At 44.3% G+C, this 22537-nt stretch overlaps 1 long non-coding RNA gene across 1 annotated transcript; it reads left to right on the top strand.

Moving 5' to 3' along the window:
* The first annotated feature begins 16256 nt into the window (after positions 1–16256).
* LOC141117703 (uncharacterized) lies at positions 16257–20321 on the top strand. Its single transcript, XR_012237203.1, has 2 exons — positions 16257–18833; positions 20071–20321. It is a non-coding gene; the product is annotated as an uncharacterized lncRNA (long non-coding RNA).
* The last annotated feature ends 2216 nt before the right edge of the window (positions 20322–22537 follow it).

Below are 22537 nucleotides of genomic sequence, written 5' to 3'. Positions count from 1 at the left end.
GTGACAAAAAGTGAGGTCTGCAAAATACTCACTATACCTCTCAGCAAATAGCTTGGGGTGTCTACTTTCCAAAATGGGGTCATTTGGGTTTTTTTTTGCCACCTGGGCATTCCATGGCCTCCGAAACTGTGATAGGCAGTGAAGAGTGAAATCAAAAATTTACGCCCTTAGAAAGCCTGAAGGCGGTGCTTGGTTTTCGGGGTCCCGTACGTGGCTAGGCTCCCAAAAGTCCCACACATGTGGTATCCCCATACTCAGGAGAAGCAACAGAATGTATTTTGGGGTGCAATTTAACATATTCCCATGGCATGTTTGAGCAATATATCATTTAATGACAACTTTGTGCAAAAAAAAAAATTGTCTCTTTCCCGCAACTTGCATCACAATATAAAATATTCCATGGACTCGACATGCCTCTCAGCAAATAGCTTGGGGTGTCTACTTTCCAAAATGGGGTCATTTGGGGGGTTTTGAACTGTCCTGGCATTTTATGCACAACATTTAGAAGCTTATGTCACACATCACCCACTCTTCTAACCACTTGAAGACAAAGCCCTTTCTGACACTTTTTGATTACATGAAAAAAATATTTTCTTTTGCAAGAAAATTACTTTGAACCCCCTAACATTATATATATTTTTTAAAGCAAATGCCCTACAGATTAAAATGGTGGGTGTTTCATTTTTTTTTTCACACAGTATTTGCGCAGCGATTTTTCAAACGCATTTTTTGGGGAAAAAACACACTTTTTTTACATTTTAATGCACTAAAACACACTATATTGCCCAAATGTTTGATGAAATAAAAAAGATGATCTTAGGCCGAGTACATGGATACCAAACATGACATGCTTTAAAATTGCGCACAAACGTGCAGTGGCAACAAAATTAATACATTTTTAAATGCCTTTAAAAGCCTTTACAGGTTACCACTTTAGATTTACAGAGGTGGTCTATTGCTAAAATTACTGCCCTCGATCTGACCTTTGCGGTGATACCTCACATGCATGGCGCAATTGCTGTTTACATTTGACGCCAGACCGACGCTTGCGTTCGCCTTAGCGCGAGAGCAGGGGGGACAGGGGTGCTTTTTTTTTTTTTTTTCTTTATTATGTTTTTGCTTTTTTATCTTATTTTTAAACTGTTCCTTTCATATTTTTTTAAATCATTTTTATTGTTATCTCAGGGAATGTAAATATCCCCTATGATAGCAATAGGTAGTGACAGGTACTCTTTTTAAAAAAAATTGGGGTCTATTAGACCCTAGATTTCTCCTCTGCCCTTAAAGCATCTGACCACACCAAGATCGGTGTGATAAAATGCTTTCCCAATTTCCCAATGGCGCTGTTTACATCCGGCGAAATCTAAGTCATAAAATGCTCGTAGCTTCCGGTTTTTTAGGCCATAGAGATGTTTGGAGCCACTCTGGTCTCTGATCAGCTCTATGGTCAGCTGGCTGAATCACCGGCTGCATTCTTAGGTTCCCTGTTGAGACAGGAGGGCCAGAGAAAAACACGGAAGACGGTGGGGGGGCCTTCCCTCCCACTGCTTATAAAAGCAGTCTAGAGGCTAATTAGCTGCTAGGATTGCTTTTACATGAAAGCCGACTGCTGGCTGAAAAGAATGATACCAAGATGATACCTAAACCTGCAGGCATCATTCTGGTATAACCACTCAAAGTCGTGAATGGCGTACCTGAAGACAAAAAAAGGTTAACAATAAAGCACAGTAAACGGTAAAGTATAAAAAAATTGCATACCTGAAAAGGAAACATGATAAAACATAATAACAATAAAACAATAAAAAAGAGCAGAACAATAGAGAGAATAGAGAGAGAGAGAGCAATAAAACGACAACTATTTTTTTTTATTTTAGATTTTTGTTTGTGATTTTTTTTTTACACTTTTTTTGTAACTGTAACTTTTATAACTGTAACCGGTTCCAGGTTCGGGTCTCTCAAAATGTGATGGCATCTTGGGAGACCCTGTGAAAGTGTTCCTAGTCTGTGCAATGCTGTACCCTACGCTAATACTCAACTAGTGTATGGTAGCGTTCAAAACATTCACCAATGCAAAGACCAGGATTGTCAGGACAGGAGGGACAATAATAGCGGGTGTCACACCTATATCCGCGCTTGCTGCAGACACAACATCTTTTTGGGGGGGTTCATTGGGTAGGGGTACTCGGGAGGACATAAAGAAAATGCCTCTCATGCAGCTGACTGCATTTGGTTGGGGATGTGAATGGGGGAAGTACGGGTGCTGCAGAAGCAGTGGGTTCCCAATTAGGATTGGTGAATGCAGCAGGAAGGGCATTATGGGCACGACGGTCTGTGTTTGTCTTCTTGGTGGCAGCGGGACACTACTTGTGCTTGCCACCTCACCAGCTTGAACTGCACTTATGGGACTCGCCACATCACCACGTGTTACTGCAGTGCTGGTTTGACTATGACCGGGGTGTACTAGGCCGCTGGTGCTTGCCAGTTCACCAAAACGCTACCATAAAAACTGTTAGCGATTGACGGGATCAGGCCTGACTCTGCGAACGCTGCAGTTATGCGTTTAGTGTTTTGTAAGTGACAGTGATCGATCGATAGTGCACTTGGGTGGGCTGGGCTGGGCCGGGCGGAGGGGCAAAACGCAGGTGCTAGCAGGTATCTGGGCTGATCCCGCTAACACTGCGTTTTTGGGAACCCTAAACTGCTGGGGACGCTAGTATAGATCTGATCGGATCAGGTATTGATCCATTCAGATACTATACCACTAAGGGAGGTGTACGGTGCGTGCGTGGGTGTTAGCGCTACTGGCACTAACCTGACGCTGCCTGGGGCTGGTGCTTGCCAGTTCACCAAAACACTACCAAAAAAACTGTTAGCGATCGCAGGGATCAGGCCTGACTCTGCGAACGCTGCAGTTATGTGTTTAGTGTTTTGTAAGTGACAGTGATTGATCGATACTGCACTTGGGTGGGCTGGGCTGGGCCGGGCGGAGGGGCAAAACGCAGGTGCTAGCAGGTATCTGGGCTGATCCCGCTAACACTGCGTTTTTGGGAACCCTAAACTGCTGGGGACACTAGTATAGATCTGATCGGATCAGATATTGATCCGTTCAGATACTAAACCACTAAGGGAGGCGTATGCTGCGTGCGTCAGTGTTAGCGGTACTGGCGCTAATCTGACGCTGCCTGGGGCGACGCATATCACCGCCGGGCGATCAGGGGGCTAAACCTTTATTAGATAATAAACGGCGGGTGCCCTGACACTATAAAAAATAAACGAACTAACCAACGTCACCCGTAACGGTTATACGGTGATCAGTGGTGAAAGGGTTAACTAGGGTGCAATCAAGGGGTTAAAACATTTATTAGGTAGTATGTGGGGGTCCCTGTCGCTATAAAACGCTGACGGTGAACCTAAATATTTACATCCCTAACTAGCGTCACCAGCGACACTAATACAGCGATCAGAAAAATGATTGCTTAGTGACACTGGCGATGGGGGGTGATCAAGGGGTTAAAACTTTATTAGGGGGGGTTAGGGGGGTACCCTAGACCTAAAGGGGGGTAACACTCACTGCCTTGCCACTTCTAACTGTCACAAACTGACACCATGCAGTAATCAGAAAAAAAAACTGCTTGGTGTCAGTGTGACAGGGGGGAGGGGTGATTTGGGGCGATCGGGGGGGGGATCGGGAGGGATCGGGGGTGTAAAGTATGCCTGGCATGTTCTACTGTGTGTGTGTTTTATACTTACGCAGATGTCTTCTCTCCTCGGCGCCGGAACGGAAACTGCCGAGCCGAGGAGAGATGACATCATATCCTCTGCCTCTGTGTACTATACAGAGGCAGGGGATGTTTCTTATTGGCTGGGAGCAATCGTGAGGGGGGGCCATGATCGGATGGCCTCCCCCTCGCCTCTCAACGCTCCCAGACCAAAGCCGACCACCGCTGGCACCGGGGGGGTCCGATAGGACCCCCCATCCGCGAGAAGGCAATCACGTACCTGGTACGTGATTTTGCCTGCCCGTGCCATTTTGTTGACGTATATATGCGTTAGGCGGTCGGCAAGTGGTTAAATTACTTTTTTTCCTTTAAAAATGACATTTTGTACAGGGACTGTTCTAAGCACGGGAAACACGTGCCACTTTACAGGCATACTATAGACACCCCCCAGGTACGATATTTAAAGGAATATTTCACTTTTTTTTTACTTTAAGCATCATTAAAATCACTGCTCCCGAAAAAACGTCCGTTTTTAAAAGTTTTTTTTGCAATGATACATGTCCCCTGGGGCAGGACCCGGGTCCCCAAACCCTTTTTAGGCAATACCATGCAAATTAGCCTTTAAAATGAGCACTTTTAATTTCAAACGTTCGAGTCCCATAGACGTCAATGGGGTTCTGACGTTCGTGCAAATTTTCGGTCCGTTCGCAGGTTCTGGTACGAATCGAACCGGGGGTGTTCGGCTCATCCCTAACCATAGCCAAGGTGCTTGTAGAGAAGTTTTTCGTACATTATGGACTCCCAGTGCAGATCCATTTGGATCAAGGAAGAGACTTTGAGGGTCAGCTATTACATCAGTTATGTACTTTGTTGGGTATCAAGAAATCCCGCACCACGCCTTATCACACTCAAGATGATCCTCAGCCTGAACATTTTAATAAAACTCTATTGAACATGCTGGGAACATTGACTCCAGACAAGAAGCAGCATTGGGAAAACCACATAGCAGCGTTGGTTCATGCTTATAATTGTAGAGAGATTGATACTACCGGTTACTCCCCTTTCTGTCTTATGTTCGGGAGAGAGGCTAGACTTCCTGCTGATTTGGCCTTTGGCACTTCTCTGGATGATATTCCATTAACATTGCATAAAGGATATGTGAACTGGCTGCGAAAGAATCTGCAACAGGCCTTTGAGAAAGCAGTGGAGCATGCTACTACCAGAAAGTCCCGAAGCAAGAGGAATTTTGATGCAAGGGTAAAAATTCAGGATTTGCAACCAGGTGATCGGGTGTTGTTGAAGAATCTAAGGGTGCCTGGAAAGCACAAACTGGCAGACCAGTGGATGCCGCAGACTTATATCATGTGTAAACAGGTTCCTGGTTTATCAGTGTATCAAATTAGACCTAAAGGAGAGACGGGACTGAGGAAGATGTGGCATCGGAATCACTTGCTACCATTGTCAGATGCAGTGAGGGTCCCACCAGTTCCCCAGCTACCTCCTCAAAAGCCAACTCCACCTCATACACGTTCACAGAAAGAGATACCAGCTGAAGTTGAAGAGGATGATGAATTTGGAGAAGATTACGGGTATTTCCAAATTCTTAGTCCAATATCTTCATCAGAGGAGAAGGAGGCGGATCAGGAAGATGATGAATTTGGGGAAGAGTATGCATACTCCCAGGTTCCTAGTGCGGTGCCATCATCCTCACAGACAAGAAGGAGGGATGAGGAAGATGACCTGGTATCAATGCCTACCTGGTTTTGGACAGAAAAGAGCTCAATAGCCAGCCCTCTGAGAAGAATAAGGGAGAGAAACAAAGAGATGGAAACTCTCATGCCCCGTACACACGGTCGGACTTTGTTCGGACATTCCAACAACAAAATCCTAGGATTTTTTCCGACGGATGTTGGCTCAAACTTGTCTTGCATACACACAGTCACACAAAGTTGTCAGAAAGTCCGATCATTCTGAACGCGGTGATGTAAAACACGTACGTCGGAACTATAAACTGGGCAGTGGCCAATAGCTTTCATCTCTTTATTTATTCTGAGCATGCGTGGCACTTTGTTCGTCGGATTTGTGTACACACGATCGGAATTTCCGACAACGGATTTTGTTGTTGGAAAAATTTTATAGCTTGCTCTCAAACTTTGTGTGTTGGAAAATCCGATGGAAAATGTGTGATGGAGCCTACACATGGTCGGAATTTCCGACAACAAGGTCCTATCACACATTTTCCATCTGAAAATCCGACCGTGTGTACGGGGCATTAGAACTTTGCCCCCACAGGCGAAAGAATTGGTCAAAGTGAAGTCTCAACGGCACTTGGAGAAGGAGAAGAAAGTTCATAGGTCTCTTGGGCCGGAATTTCAGAAGACTTTATTAAGAAAGGATGTGGAAGAAACTGGAGCTGTGATGGTCTTTCCTGAAGACAAAACGGGAGATTTAATTGATTTCTCCAGTTGCCAGTGCCTGACCCTGAGGAGTCAATACCTGTTCCTGTACCTGCAACCCAAGATTCTTTTATTGACTTGAGTAATCAAATCGAAGGCAGGGACACAGTCACAGACTTAGATCAGCCTGCTGGGAGATACTCTTCCATGCGGTTAAAGAGGGACATGCATCCTCCCAAGAGACTTACGTATGACACACTGGAAGAGGGTTCTGAAGAGCAGATCCATACGATTCATAGGTCAGCTCCTGAAGCTACACCTACCCACTGTTAATTGGGTAGGGGGCGACTCTAACCTCTGGCACCGATGGGTGGGACACTGCAATTGCCCTGGCCTGTTCAAAGATTAATTATGAACTCACTGATGATGTGTATCAGCTGATTCGAAAGAATCCAATGATGTGTAAATATTTGTCAAGATTGGAATGGGATTAGAATTATAACCTGGTTTTCCTTTCAGCAAGACAAAGTTGAGTTTCTTATCTTTGGGGACCAAAGAGTTTGAGCAGGGGGAGTGTGTAGCCATGCTTAGTAATTTCTGTATTATAATAAGTAAAGTTCTTCAGAAAGGAAAGGCTCCCTCTAGTGTCCTTCTCTTTGTATTCATGCTGTTATGACTTTTGTTTGCCCTTTCCAATAGCTTCAATGCATTGGGGGATGTAGTGAATGAGGAAGTGACTAATATGTAAATTACCAGTCAAAGAACTACCTACCCACAATGCCTACTTACCTACCCACAAGGCCAAGCCACAGAACTGCTTGCTGGGTAGGGGAATAAAAGAAAGAGGCGTGGCATGTTTTCTCTCTCTCTGGACGCCATTAAAGACCTGCCTGCAGGGAGCTGTGTGTGTGATCAGAAAACTGCGGCCTGTGAGGCGTGGAGTAGAATCGTTTGACTTCCAAGGAGTACTGGGACACAGTGTGCTGGATCAGCATGTGAACAGAGTGGAGAGCTCAAGATAACCCAAAGGTTTCCTGTATTATAGTCACTAGCGATCAGTTGAAATGGTGAGGAGTGACTGCAACAGCGTGGAGCGGGACTGAAATATCAGGAGTAGAGCAGTACAAGCATCTGGGTCCTGTGTGGTGAGCGGGCACTTGCCCAGACTGATCTAATACTTTGTTGCTGTACAGACTCAGTTCCAGAAGGCTAGTGAGACCTGTAGTCCCACAGAAGGGTTTCATTTATTTAGACTGTGTACAGTGAGGCCTTAGAGTTTGTTTTATCATACTGCAAAGTGAACACGGTGTTGCATCCTTCAGTAGGGAAGAAGTTTCACAAGTGCTCTATATAACCAAGCACACAGTTACTTATTCATCATCTTTACTATAACTTACTACTTATATGTTTCCTGGATTACAAATACTGCAGTATAATAAGCTAGCTGAAGAAAGAAGACCAAAGACTTTCCTTTTCTCTATAAATGCTCTTACTTCTTTTATGCACTCTAATGCCCTGTACACACGGTCGGACATCGTCCAAGATGAAGCTATGCTATAGGCAATAGCGAAACGTGTTGACATCATCAACGCTGACTCATCACGGGCGCTGTGCTTCGGATGTGAGGAATTACGAGGAGGCGGCTGCAGGTGTTAGGTGAATCGAGCCAGCCTGATCCATCTGTCTGACCCGGCACTGAAAGGACTGATTGCCTCCACTTACTTGCTGTGGATTTGTGCCCCATATGGAAAACACCTGAAGCTGGCAGATTCATGTCAGCGGGCGGACGCCACACCACTGGACTAAGAAGGAGGTAGAGTTTGCGGTGTGCTATTTGTATTTCCCGCTATCCCTCCAGCCATCGATGCAGAACACGGAGCTGCACTAACCACCAACAGCGGTCCTCTCCTCGTGAAGAGGATATCATGAAGAACGGCCAACTCTGATCAGAATCTAGAGAATCAACCTCTAATTAAGCAGAGCAACAAATGGTAAAGTTCCTTACCTTCACTAATTAAAGTGTTTACTTCATATTCACTACCTCATTGTAAGTGACTTTTTGCCTGAAATCATGTATGTGGATCACCACTATTAATTGAACTCTGCCAAATAACATCTTTAATCTACCTGATATCACTCTACGGGACAGGTTACAATTTTGTGGACTCCTACTGCTTCCATTCAACTAACTTAGTTACCAAGGTCTCTCTTGCTATAGAATTAGAGTATATATTAGCAGTAGGTAGCTTACCTTAATCCTCCCCCCTCCATCCATCCCCACTCATCCCCAAAGGATCTTTTTGGCTGTCAACTGGTTATTTTGGATCACACGGGACACGAATATCTCACCAACCAAATACATTCAACCCATAAATTATTTTATTACCAGTCGACAATTAGCAAGACACTTAAGCGTCCGGACGTTGATCTTCGTTAAGTGTGTTATTTGTTTTTTGTCTTTTGTATTGTTTTTTGTTTTTCTGTCTGGCTTGTCATCAAATCATGCATGTAGCAATTGGGTCCTATTGGACCTAATTAAATCTAATCTATTTTAATTTTAATCCAAGGTTGTTGCATAATGATGATTAATTGTATTTTAATTATTTATTAAAGAGATTTATATTTTTTGGCAATACAGTTAGCAATTCTTTGGTAAATATATAACAATATTGTTGCCACAGTAACCCCTTACCCGACCACTAGAACCGGGTGCTCCCCCTTTCTTCTATGCAGATTATGGTTACAGCAACAGTCCATACACTTAAACACTACAATTGGTCATTTAATTATTTGACCACTCTTAGGTGTTACTTGTTCCCACTTCCCCTTCCCTTTAGCTTAGCTTATGTGCGATCGGAGCTTGTTGTTGGAAATTCCGACCGTGTGTGGGCTCCATCTGACTTTTTCCATCGGAATTTCCGACACACAAAGTTTGAGAACAGGCTATAAAATTTTCCGACAACAAAATCCGATCCTTTAAATTCTGATCGTGTGTAGACAAATCTGATGAACAAAGTGCCAGGCATGCTCAGAATAAATTAAGAGACAAAAGCTATTGGCTATTGCCCCGTTTATAGTCCCGACGTGTTTTACGTCACCGCGTTCAGAACGATCAGATTTTCCAACAACTTTGTGTGACAGTGTGTATGCAAGACAAGTTTGAGCCAATATCCGTCTGAAAAAATCCATGGATTTTGTTGTCGGAATGTCCGATCAATGTCCGATCGTGTGTATGGGGCATAAGAACTGCATTACAACCTAGGGAGAGCCCTTGAGTATAAGTTGTAGATATATATATGTGCTGTATTACATTACTGCATTGTATTTGAAATTGCATTGACAGTTTAATGAGTTTATGCTCTGGGGTTCAGGTGGGAATGTGCTCAGTGTCAGGACTTTATCACACTGAGAATAAGTCCCGCTTTCTGCCTGTCTGCATATACTTCCCCAGCAACCATTGAGTTTGAAGTATATGTATTGTTACCATTTTCATTTGTGATATCTGAGTTTAAATACTGAATTCACACTGTTACAATTATATTACAGTAAACGCTTTACGTGGTTCAGTAGCTCTGTGTACGCTCTTATTTGTTAGCACTGCATTGCAGCATGGAACCGAGCAGCCTAATTCTTGGATCTTATCACACTCTGTTATCAGCCATGAAATAGTCTTTTCCTGTAACCTTGTTATAATCCGATATTCTATGAAGTCCAATAAGTAGAAATATAGATATAGTAGTAATATAGAAATCTGATCTTACTGAAATGACCAGTCAGAGCCTCATATGAGCTTCTTGTCACCTGAGATGACCATCTGCTATTAAGTGTCAGGGGACCTCCCCATTACTTCCTATGAGTACAGAGCTCTTATCAGCAGAGATAAATAGAATATCAATTAAAAATCATCCCGTCCAATCACTAGCAATGCTGATTCCGGCCTCACATGGTCTGCTGATACCATTCATGCTCCATACACAAGGAGATTATAGTGTATTCTGTGCTCATCCTGTGTATGGCGTTATCACCGTCTCTTCACATGGATGACAATATTGGGGTCTGTAGTCCATTATTTTTTTTTTTATATTCACTGGAGTTTTATAAAGTAATCTGATCTGAATGAAAATAAATACAATTCTGTATTACTAGATAAGATAATGAGTAGAGAGGTGGAGAGACCCTTAATTGTTCTGGTCTCGGGGGGAGTTGATGGATCAGTTTTGAAGTTCCATAGAACAGGATCTTTTATGTTTTTTATTGATTTTAGTCTGTAAAATATTTACAATTTCATAAACAACCATAAGTGTATCAAAACAGGTACAAGAAAGTCAGAGTATCAGTATTCAGAAACCAATAGTATGATGTAATGATATGTAACGTTGAAGTAGTACAGGATGTTATTAGAGGAGTGTATGAGATCTTCTTATCAGGCAATATTAACAATTATAATTTAAGTAAAGAAGAATATGACACAATGTATAAATACTGTATATAAAAGGTGATTATATATACTGTAACAACCTGTTTACTCTAAGCTCTCTGACCTCCATGGCCATGATTTAAAACTAGATGGAACAAGATTGAATTTTTAGACCGTGAAAGAGATTCTTTACTGTTAGAGCAGTGCAAATGAGCAACTCCCTCCCCCAGGTTGTGGTATTAGCTGAGAGGTGAATGAATTTAAAAAAAGGAGATATTTTCCTCAGTGGGCACAATACAGTCTAATGGAAATTGTTACATTTGATAGGAGGTTGTTGGAGGAATTTCTCTGATCACCAATAAGTAAGGACGTTTATTCCGCCACCTCAGAAAATTAGACTATTCATGTCGGGCTTTTTGCCTTCCTCTGGATCAAACACATATAACTCACACACAAAGTTTGAACTTCATGGACCTGTGTCTCTTTTCAACCTTGTCTACTATAACACTTTGAATGTGTAGCCCATTTTCCCAAACATCATAATGTGTTAAATCCCCATAAGACCCAACTCCATGCAGTAAAAAAATCCCGCCTTGCAGTTAGGCCCCTCGGTTCAAAAAGCAGAGTGGTAGAGGAATATGGAATGATATTTCCCTATTCTACACTCTGACAGGATTCAGAGCTTTCCTTTTCTATTTGATGCTTCAGCTTATGAGTGGTTCCTCACCATCCTCACCTACAATGTAGGACCATTAGCTCTGCATTGTACTTTATTACATCATTGTGTGACTGTCTGCCAGAGCCAAATCCATAGCTCTGCTCAAGACTCATCCCTCTTATACAATGACAATGCGGTTCTGGCCCCAATAGTCTGTCTTCACTCTCTGTGGATGCTATCATTGTCAGCAAGTCAGGAGTGGGGAAATGTTTCAAGGAAGGTTGGTTCTCAGGTGGAGACATTGTTCTATGCAGTCGTCATGTTGACAATCAAGCATGGCAAGAGGAGCTAAGAGTGGAGTGCGGCTGATACATTCTTTCATATATCTGCCAGAGTGCTTGAGACAAGAGGCTTTGGGGGATCAGTCACACAGATGAAGGGAGCCGGCCAAAGTGAGACATGAGGGAAGTATTATTCCCTTAAAAGAAAACACACCCACATTTTCACATTCAGCTCCAGCTGGGAAAATTGCGGCAAATCACAGGATACTTGTGCGATGCCAATACCTCTTTATGGCACCCCAATCACGGCACAATTTTGCTGCAATCACAGCAAATTGCAACACGCGATGCTGTTGTTCAAAGGAAGCGCCTGCTTCACGTGCTGCAACTTTCCGCAATTGCAGTACGATTTATCTCGTGGCAAAATTGCACCACGATTGGAGTGCTATTAAGAAGTATTGGCATCACACAAGCGTCCCGTGATTTGCCACAATTTCTAATTGCGGGCAGAATTGCGGTGATTCCGCCCCAGATTTGGATCACTCAAGTGTGGAGCCCTAATATCCACCAGTGCGCACTCCACAAAATAACCTGGTATAAGATAGAAGATGTATATCTATTATAACACTTTAGGAACCTTCTGTAAAACTACAGTTAATGAATATAAACACATACCACAATTAGCGATTTGTATAGTTATAGTGCAAAAGTGAAACACCATGTGCAATCCAAACTTCTTCACAAATCAACAACCACCACTAAGGACATTGTGAACTCTTATAAAACATTTACACCTCATAGTTCTAAGAGATCTAGCTGCACTTATGGGTGAGCCCCTCATAAAAGACTCCTGGACTGAAGAGTCCCGGTCTGGGAGCAGAGAGATTGAAGTGTCACCCGAGGAAGAAATACTCTATGAAATACTCTAAGATTAGATCCAGATACTTCAAGTGATGGGTCATACTGCTGACTCCATGGAGGGGGCACACCACTTTTTAACAAACTCTTTCTCAAATGGTTACAAGGATGGCAGATTGCTTGGGAGTCACAATGAGCTTGTCAGGATTTTCTATAAAGGAAGACTGCAACCAGAAGATGCACTGGAAAGGCCTTGGTGGTCTTAGGAGCCCCTAAGGAGCCTAGACTGGGGAGAGCACTGGTGGAGGGGACTGGCTGTTCTCCAAGGTTTAAAGTGGTGCTCACCACATCAATAAGGCTACTTTCACACTGAGGAGCTTTACAGGTTCTATAGCAAAGCGCCTCTCCTCTCACTCCAGTGAGGAAGTCCGAGGGCTCCCACACTGGAGCGGTGCGCTGGCAGGACGCTCCAAAAAGTCCTACAAGCAGCATCTTTGAGGTGCTTAAGGAGCGGTGTATACAGTGCTCCTAAAGTGCCCCTGCCCGCTTTTAACCCTTTTTCAGCCGATAGTGGGGGTTAAAAGTGCCCCACTAGTGGCCGAAAAGTGCTGCAAAAACTACGGCAAAGTGCCGCTAAAAATAGCGGTGCTTTACCGCCGATGCCCGCCCCAGTGTAAAGTGCCCTCAGAGTGTTTATGTTGGGAGTAATGGCAGAAGACTGATTCCTCAGGTACAGGTTCATCTCTCATGGGCTTTAGAGACTCGGCATCCAATAGAGTCTAGATAGATGAAAGATGAAAGGCTGCTAATGCTGTGTGCAGATCAGATAGAGATTCTGCAGGGGAAGGTGGGGGAGGAGCTTATGGCCTTTGCTGTCAGAAATCCTCAGTGCTGCATGACTGCATTGAAATCCTTCCTAGATACATCCGAGGAGGAGGACACCCGATGGAGATACAAGACATTCAAGTCTTCTTCTTGGGATTAGATATACTTTACATGACAAAAAGAGGAATATAAAATGGTACAATGGGAAGCTCATGTACTAAATAATTGTATTAATAGTGGATAATGGACTGAAGCCTCCTATCAAAAATAACCCCCTATGAGAATAAAAGGTGACAGCATTGTCACCCCCCAGCCTTCCATACAACACCCATCCCCCATAGCAGTACTGGTACTATGGTAAAGTAGAAGTGCAGTGTGAGGAAGTCCCCTCTAGTCTCCAGCATTGATTGCTGATAATCCTCCACAGAAGATGGAATTGTTGGTGATGGTTATGACATGTAAATGTGACTGATGATTAGATAATAAGAAGTACAACATGGACAGTGGATGGACTCTGAGATCTCCAAAGCTGGAATGTACAGAGCAGAGGACAGGAAACAGCTCAAGCTTGTAGAGAGAGTTCAGATCAGCAAAGTAATAGAATTCCTGCAGACAGAAGGTGAGAGAGACCAGTCACCGGGGAACACACATCCTTCACACATCTCCAGTCTCATGGGGAGGAGCCACTTATCTGTATTTATACATCACATCACCAATAATCTACAACAATCTTTATTGAATGGAAGAAAAAAGATGCCAAGAATGTCATATCACAGCTGACCAATCATTAGATGTGGGGGCTGCATTCGTTTTCCCCCCTCTATTATCTCCTGGTGGTCTGGCCAGTAAGACATCTCCTGTATTAGTGAGACACAACTCTGGAGGAAGGAGAAAAGGAGGCACAGTAGCATTTTAGTCGGCTGAATGGTTGTGATAAATGTATTAGCAGATTTAGATACACTAACAAATTGAAGACAAACTCCAGCTCACACTTTATAGTCAGTTACAACAAACAGTTTTTGGGGGATAAAAGTTTTTCATGAATAAATAAAAGCCGATCATATTAATCACCACTGCCAGTGTTAAATGATTTGTCTCCTCCATGTAAACTGATACATTCTGCTGGAGATTTTGTGCTTTTGAAAAGACCTGCTGGCTGGTTCACCAAATGAAAATAGAAGAAAGACAAAAAAAGGAAATCTTTTACAGCCGTCACATCTAAGAATTGGTGAGCTGCAATATAAGAAATGTTGGCTTTTGGGTTTAATAAAACTTTAAACTTTTCTCATCAGAGTAGAGAAAAGACATCCGTCCTCCGAGGACACCAGCAAAATACTGAGGCATGCTGGGAGGAGGAGGGATTATCCTTGCCCCGCCCACCATGTTTTCATTTGCCAGTGTCAGATTGTCCTGTAGGTGGCAGTATAACCCAAACTTATCTGAACTGCTGTGCCCCCATTGGATGAGAAAGAAAGAGAAGTGTGACTGTGATTGGTGGGTTTGGGACATCACAGAACAAATGACCAATGAGGAGGAAGATTTCCTGTTCTATAATCTGATATCTCCCATCATCCTCCATTGTGCAGTGTCACTTCTTAGTTGGTAAAGTCCTACAAGAAGGTGACAGGATGGTGTAAGATCATCACACACAGTACAATCTGACCATACAATCTTTATACAATCAGCTTTATATCTTCCAGAACGATGTCATATGAGGACCGACCTAAACTATCCTATCAGTCTCTATACAATCAGACAGATCCTTACTCTACATACTTGTTGGAAGATCAGACAGAGATTGTACAATCAGATTGTAATGTGTGTGGTGAGCTTTATAGATATCCTGGAGGATGCTGGGAAACAGTGGAGAGAATTCTGCTGAGATCTGATGACTCTTTATATCCTCTCTTCTAGGATTGACTACTTATTGTCAGAGGAATCAAGAAGAGAACTAGAAAAGCTGAAAAAGCTCCGACCAGAAATGAAGATTAAGGAAGAGATTCGGCCACAGCTGTGAATGGAGGAGGGGGAGGGGACATTGCTGTGAATGGAGGAGGGGGGAGGGGACATTGATGTGAATGGAGGAGGGGGAGGGGACATTGCTGTGAATGGAGGGGGGAGGGGACATTGCTGTGAATGGAGGAGGGCTGAGGGGACATTGCTGTGAATGGAGGAGGGGGAGGGGACATTGATGTGAATGGAGAAGGGGGAGGGGACATTGATGTGAATGGAGGAGGGGGGAGGGGACATTGCTGTGAATGGAGGGGGGAGGGGACATTGCTGTGAATGGAGGAGGGGGGAGGGGACATTGCTGTGAATGGAGGAGGGGGAGGGGACATTGCTGTGAATGAAGGAGGGGGGATGGGACACTGCTGTGAATGGAGGAGGGGGGACATTGCTGTGAATGGAGGAGGGGGAGGGGACATTGCTGTGAATGGAGGAGGGGGAGGGGACATTGCTGTGAATAGAGGAGGAGGGAGGGGACATTGCTGTAAATGGAGGAGGGGGAGGGGACATTGCTGTGAATGGAGGGGGAGGGGACATTGCTGTGAATGGAGGGGGAAGGGACATTGCTGTGAATGGAGGGGGAAGGGGACATTGCTGTGAATGGAGGAGGGGGGAGGGGACATTGCTGTGAATGGAGGAGGGGACATTGCTGTGAATGGAGGAGGGGGGAGGGGACATTGCTGTGAATGGAGGAGGGGGGGACATTGCTGTGAATGGAGGAGGGGGAGGGGACATTGCTGTGAATGGAGGAGGGGGGAGGGGACATTGCTGTGAATGGAAGAGGGGGGAGGGGACATTGCTGGGAATGGAGGGGGAGGGGACATTGCTGTGAGTGGAGGAGGGTACATTGCTGTGAATGGAGGAGGGGACATTACTGTGAATGGAGGAGGGGGAGGGGACATTGCTGTGAATGGAGGGGGAGGGGACATTGCTGTGAATGGAGGAGGGGGAGGGGACATTGCTGTGAATGGAGGAGGGGGAGGGGACATTGCTGTGAATGGAGGAGGGGGGACATTGCTGTGAATGGAGGAGGGGGAGGGGACATTGCTGTGAATGGAGGGGGAGGGGACATTGCTGTGAATGGAGGAGGGGGAGGGGACATTGCTGTGAATGGAGGAGGGGGAGGGGACATTGCTGTGAATGGAGGAGGGGGAGGGGACATTGCTCTGTATGAGGATGAGATACAAATCTGAGCAAACCCGACCCAAGAGGAGAATGGATCATCACAGATGAACTAATACACCAGGACAGGATGGGGGAATCCTTGTTCTCTGAATGGAGTCTCCCCCTCCCCCTCCCCCATGGTGGGGGATCCTTGTTCTCTGAATGGAGTCTCCCCCTCCCCCATGGTGGGGGGATCCTTGTTCTCTGAATGGAGTCTCCCCCTCCCCTCCCCCATGGTGGGGGGATCCTTGTTCTCTGAATGGAGTCTCCCCCTCCCCTCCCCCATGGTGGGGGGATCCTTGTTCTCTGAATGGAGTCTCCCCCTCCCCCGATGTGTCACTGCCGGCCTTTCCACACGGACTCCGTGTCACCCACATGGACTGATCCCTGCAGGAGAGATCAGAACTGGGTTTGTATGAAGCTGTGTGCTGGAGGAGGACAATACAGGAGGACTCATCAGACGATCGATCAGCCTGGGAGCCCCCAAATCAGGGGGGAGGAGCCCTTGAAGAGTGCTGGGGGGACCCCAATGGGGGATGGGATGGAAGTTTCTGATACTATTACTGTATATCATCAGTCTATGTATTGATCATTACATACACAGCAGGAATTGGGATTTCATTCTCTATAATACTGAGTGACATTCTATATATTAATGGAATATAAAATAGAGAAGCAGCTATTAGTGCAGTGATATTATTGAGGAACTTTTAATGGAGCGCAGACCATATACTGCAGATCAGATCAGAGGGACATTCAGGGGTTTTCATACAATTTAATGTGGAATAAAGTTGTAATAAATAAAATGTCATTTGAACTTTTAGGCCCCTTTCACACGGGGGGATCCGCTCACTGTGCAGAGACTGACCTGTAAGAGTCCCGCTCTCCTCTATGGGGAGATCCCATGAAAACCGACCGCCTGTCCATTTCCATCCCATCCAACCCACTGGACGGATGGAGAACGTATCTCTATACGTCTGTTTCCAGCAGATCTTGTCGGATCGGATGTCAGGTGGGTGTCAGAGGACACAGATCCACTGACATCCGTCTCACCATAGAAGTCAATGAGTGGCCCGAAAAATGGACAGGTGGATGGGATGGTTGTGATGGTGTGAAAGGGGCCTTACTCCTAAGAACCTGGCTGGTGATACATTGTAAAATAAAGACATTTCTCATCTCCCTGTAATGTGAGGATTCCTATGGAGGAGATAAAGCGGCTGAGATGGTCATACATGTAATACAATTAACATGGTGTACTGGGGTGTAATAATTCTTACCAGTTGATTGGCTGATTAGAATTTTGGTGAAGATTTCATATATTTTCTCTTCTTCAAACATTTTATTGAAGAATAGAATAAGTATACATAGATAAGGAGCAAAAGAGAAAATTGCCATCGATAGAGAGGATAAGACGGGATCTACCATAATACAATGAGAGGGACGCACCCCTTAAAGAAATAAGGTTGGCGTGGGGGGGACATTCAGGAGGATCATACAACATCTCATTTCTTACAGATGTAAAAAGCTATAGGTAGCAGAGTAGAATAATTAGATAGGTATGGTAGAAGGATCACTGTGTAACCTCTCACAAATTACAGCTCAAGAGAGAGCAAGCCAAGTGTGGAGCAACAATGAGGATACTCGGATCTCCGGGGAATAAAACCAGAGAAAAGGGGAGATGATCACCACCCTTAGGTAGGACCATGGGTCTTGTAGAGTTGTCACAGATGATATCCTGTCAAATATATACAGTATATACTAGCGAGGCAATGCTAGTGTAGCACCCTCTAGTGGGCTAGAAGTAGAATAGGTTTTTTGTTAAGTGTAGGTAAATTGTCGGGTTTGGATGACAGCCAAGCCTGTGTTGTTTTGTTTTATCTGGGTCAGGGGAGTGACTCAGGGAGGCTGGTATGACTCACAGGCAGCATCTCTAAGACCTTCCCCTATTTCTAGAAACTGGTGGAAGATTCTAGAAGAATGGGAGTGGAGGGGAGGAGGAGCTGTTTGGAGTATTCATGAGGGCCCTGACCAATCCCCAACAGATTGGTTGGCAGGGGGAAGGCCCCCTCAAATACTCTGGGTCAGCCCAGCGGGGGCAGTGTGGAGTTCAGGTGGAAGATAGAGATGTAGTGTTAGGCTGTCGGTGGCCCCGGAGGGGTGCCCCTCTAGTCTGGGTGGTGACCTTGGACCTGGGCATAGCTGCGCAAGGAACCTTCTTTATGGTGCATGAGGTTGTCCTGTCCAGAGGCACGGGAGAAAGTAAAAGACAGGAGAACACTGCCAGGAAAATCTCCAGGAAAGAAGCCAAATGGGCTGGTGAGTGTTGTAGCTGAGAGGCATCCCTGAGAGGAGCGGGTGAGGCATTTCCCTGTTCTGCCTAGCAACATGACACGGATCTACCGCTCCTTGTCATCGGGACCAGTGATCTCTGTCATGTTGTAGTGAGACAATCCCCCCTACACTTTACCCCTTGATCGCCCCCTAGTGTTTAACCCCTTCCTTGCCAGTGTCATTTATACAGTAATCAGTGGCTATTTGTAGCACTGATCGCTGTATAAATGCCAATAGTCCCAAAATAGTGTCAAAAGTGTCCGATCTGTGCACCACAATGTCGCAGTCCCAATAAAAATCGCAGATCGCCGCCATTACTATTAAAAAAATGAATAATAAAAATGCCATAAATCTATCCCCTATTTTGTAGACACTATAACATTTCCGCAAACCAATCAATATACGCTTATTGCAATTTTTTTACCAACAATATGTAGAAGAATACATATCAGCCTAAACTGTGGAAGAAATTAGTTTTTTTATATATTTTTGGGGGATATTTATTATAGCAAAAAGTAAAAAATATTGCTTTTTTTTCAAAATTGTGGCTATTTTTTTGTTTATAGCACAAAAAATAAAAACCGCAGAGGTGAGCAAATACCACCAAAAGAAATCTCTATTTGTGGGAAAAAAGGACGTAAATTTTGTTTGGGTACAACGTCGCACGACCGCGCAATTGTCAGCTAAAGCGACGCAGTGCCAAATTGTAAAAAATGCTCTGGTCACGAAGGGGGTAAACACTTCCGGGCTGAAAAGGTTAATGAATGAAAAAAACAGTAAAGTTAGCCTAATTTTTTTGTATAATGTGAAAGATGATGTTACGCCACGAGAATCGCGATCTTTATTCTAAGCAAAAAAATTGTGATTTTCATTTTAGCCCGAATCGTGCGGCTCTAATGGACTGTGATGGACTCACATGTTTGACTTCATATTGTTTGGTATTTTTGTCATTATTTAGCATTGCTACTTTTTTTTCCCCTTCAATACCGGACACTTTTACCCCTTCCTGCCCAGGCCAATCTTCACCTTTCAGCGCTGTCACATTTTGAATGACAATTGTGCGGTCATACAACACTCTACACATATCACATTCTTATCATTTCTTTCACACAAATACAGATTTTCTATCTAATCACCACTGGGGGTTTTTTTATTTTTTTGATAAATGAAAAAAGATCGAACATTTTGATAAAAAAAATGAATTTGTCTTTGTTTCTGTTATAAAATGTTAATAAATAATCTTTCTTCATACATTTAGGCCAAAATGTATTCTGCTCCATTTCTTTGGTGAAAATAACCCAAATCAGAGTCTATTATTTAGTCTGTAGGAAAGTTATAGAGTCCACAAACTATGGGATATATATCTGAAAATCGATCGATCCTGATGTACTGACAGGCAATCTCATTTCTTGAGGCCCAAAAACACCAGGACAGGACAGATACCCCCCAAATGACCCCTTTTATTGGAAAATAGACATTCCAAGGTATTTAGTTAGAGGCATGGCAAGTTTTTTTTATTGTAATTTTGTCTTTTTTTGGGGACATGAAGAAATGGAAAAAAAATCTGATTTAGTTTCTTGACATGTGATCACCGGTGCAGAGCGGCATCATCATATACCTGACTGGTGACACCACGCAAATAAAAATACATTCATATTTTCTTAATTCTTTTTTTATCTTTTTTGTACAATTATTTTTTCTTTAATACTCTGTGACCAGAAAAATATAATGTTCCGATAGTAAGATTGTGAACTCCGGGGAAGTGATCAGGATTTTTTTTAACACGTTATGATTACTTATAACAGGGCATTCAATTGCTATAAGCAAACATTTTACTGAATGAAACGGATTCCTTCAGTTTGTTTTGATTATCTGTGATTGGCCAATCACATGGTGCTGATGGGCTGTGATTGGTCCTCTCTGTACCATGTGATCACACTGACCAATCACAGCTAGCACCACAATTGTACACAATGGATGGCATGAAAAGAAAGCCCCCTATTGGGTACAACTGTCATGTGACCAACAAGCCGGTACACTGATCAGTCATCAGATATGTCCCTGATTCAGGAGGAGGTCATGTGACGTCCACCCGGATTGACGAGAGGCTCCGCCCAGCCGTTATATTGTGATAGGTTGGGTGGGAACTGGTTAATAGGCCAATCATTGGTAGACCAGAAATGTGCAGATCAAATGTAAAAGGAAGTTTGGTGTCACATGGCAGTCTGACACACCCCCCTAAACACCCCAATTATCAGATCTTTAGGATCTACTATATGCTGGACCAATCAGAATCCGGTATCCTCATTATCAACACAAATCTTTTGGTTTTTCTAGTCTTAAGGCCCCACACACCATCGGATCTCCTGATGGGAATTGTGACGAAAAATACGACCGTTTGTACGCTCCATCGGACAATTGTTGTCGGATTTTCCACCCACAAATGTTGGATAGCACGCTTTAAACATTTCCGACAAGAAATGTGTGTTGTGGGATTATCCGATCGTGTGTACACAAGTCCGTCGGACAAAAGTCCAAAGTATAAACACGCATGCTCAGAAGCAATGCTCACCATAACACAACATTATCAGAAGCGGCAAAAAAAAAGGGTGGCGCTAAAGAGCTGAAAAACCACGTCGTTTCGTGTTTGTTGTCCGACAATTCTTTGCCGTTTGTATGCAAGACAAGTTCCCGGCCAACGCCCTTCGGAGAAAAGTCCTACGCTTTGCCCGCGGAAAATCCGATGGTGTGTCCCCGGCTTTAGGCTCCATTCACACCTGATTGCGGGAGGAATTGCGGATTTCAAATTGCTTCTTAATGGCGTCCCAATTGTGCGGTGATTGTCGCATCGGAACCGCGCCGCAATAAAAAACAAACCTGATCTTCTTCTGGAGGACGGCGTCACACGCTGTGATTTGCAGCACAATTTACAGCACGACAATCGCAGTAAAATGGGGGTACAATTGGGGTTCCATTAGAAGTAATGACATTGTAAACACGTCCCGCATTGTGCAGTGATTGGGAATGGCAGAGATTCTGCCCGCGGTCCGCTGTGATTGGAGCCTGAAAGTCATACTAAAGGTTTGATTTTTATTTATATAACAAACATGTCACTTCCCTCCACTCTGCAGTTTGTTTTGTACAGATTGGCCCCGAACCTCCTCTTCTGGGGTCCCCCGGCGGCTCTCTCAGCTCCTCCCCCATTAGATAACCCCCTCTGGGAAGCGATCTCCTGAGGGGGTCACCTTGTGGGCACGCTCCCGAGTCCAGCATTCGGGGGTTATAGCCGCCAATGCAGCACTCGCCCCCCCTCCCCCGTGCAGAGGAAGCGCACGTCCTCAATGTGGGACTTTCTAGGGCTCAGGTGAGGAAAACGGGGGACCGGGGGGCCGGGGACTGAAGTTTTTTCACCTTCATACATAGGATGTAAAACAGGAGGATTTACAACGTCTTTAAGGTGAAGGTGAAAATCTGTATCAGTATCTCTGACAAGAACCATGACAGTGAACACCCCCCTTTTCTATACACCTCTGCTGACTATCCTATGGAAGAAGAAGGACCTCATAGTCCTGTGAGGAGAACCTTCTCCCCACTGTCCACCATTGTAGAGAAGTCTCCACCATTGTAGAGAAGTCTCCACCATTGTAGAGAAGTGTCCACCATTGAGGAGAAGTGTCCACCATTGTAGAGAAGTGTCCACCATTGTAGAGAAGTCTCCACCATTGTAGAGAAGTCTCCACCATTGTAGAGAAGTCTCCACCATTGAGGAGAAGTGTCCACCATTGAGGAGAAGTGTCCACCATTGTAGAGAAGTGTCCACCATTGTAGAGAAGTGTCCACCATTGTAGAGAAGTGTCCACCATTGAGGAGAAGTGTCCACC

This window comes from Aquarana catesbeiana, linkage group LG13 (assembly GCF_042186555.1).
Source record: "Aquarana catesbeiana isolate 2022-GZ linkage group LG13, ASM4218655v1, whole genome shotgun sequence".
Classification (NCBI taxonomy): domain Eukaryota; kingdom Metazoa; phylum Chordata; class Amphibia; order Anura; family Ranidae; genus Aquarana; species Aquarana catesbeiana.
This window is presented reverse-complemented; position numbering and strand designations above follow the sequence as displayed.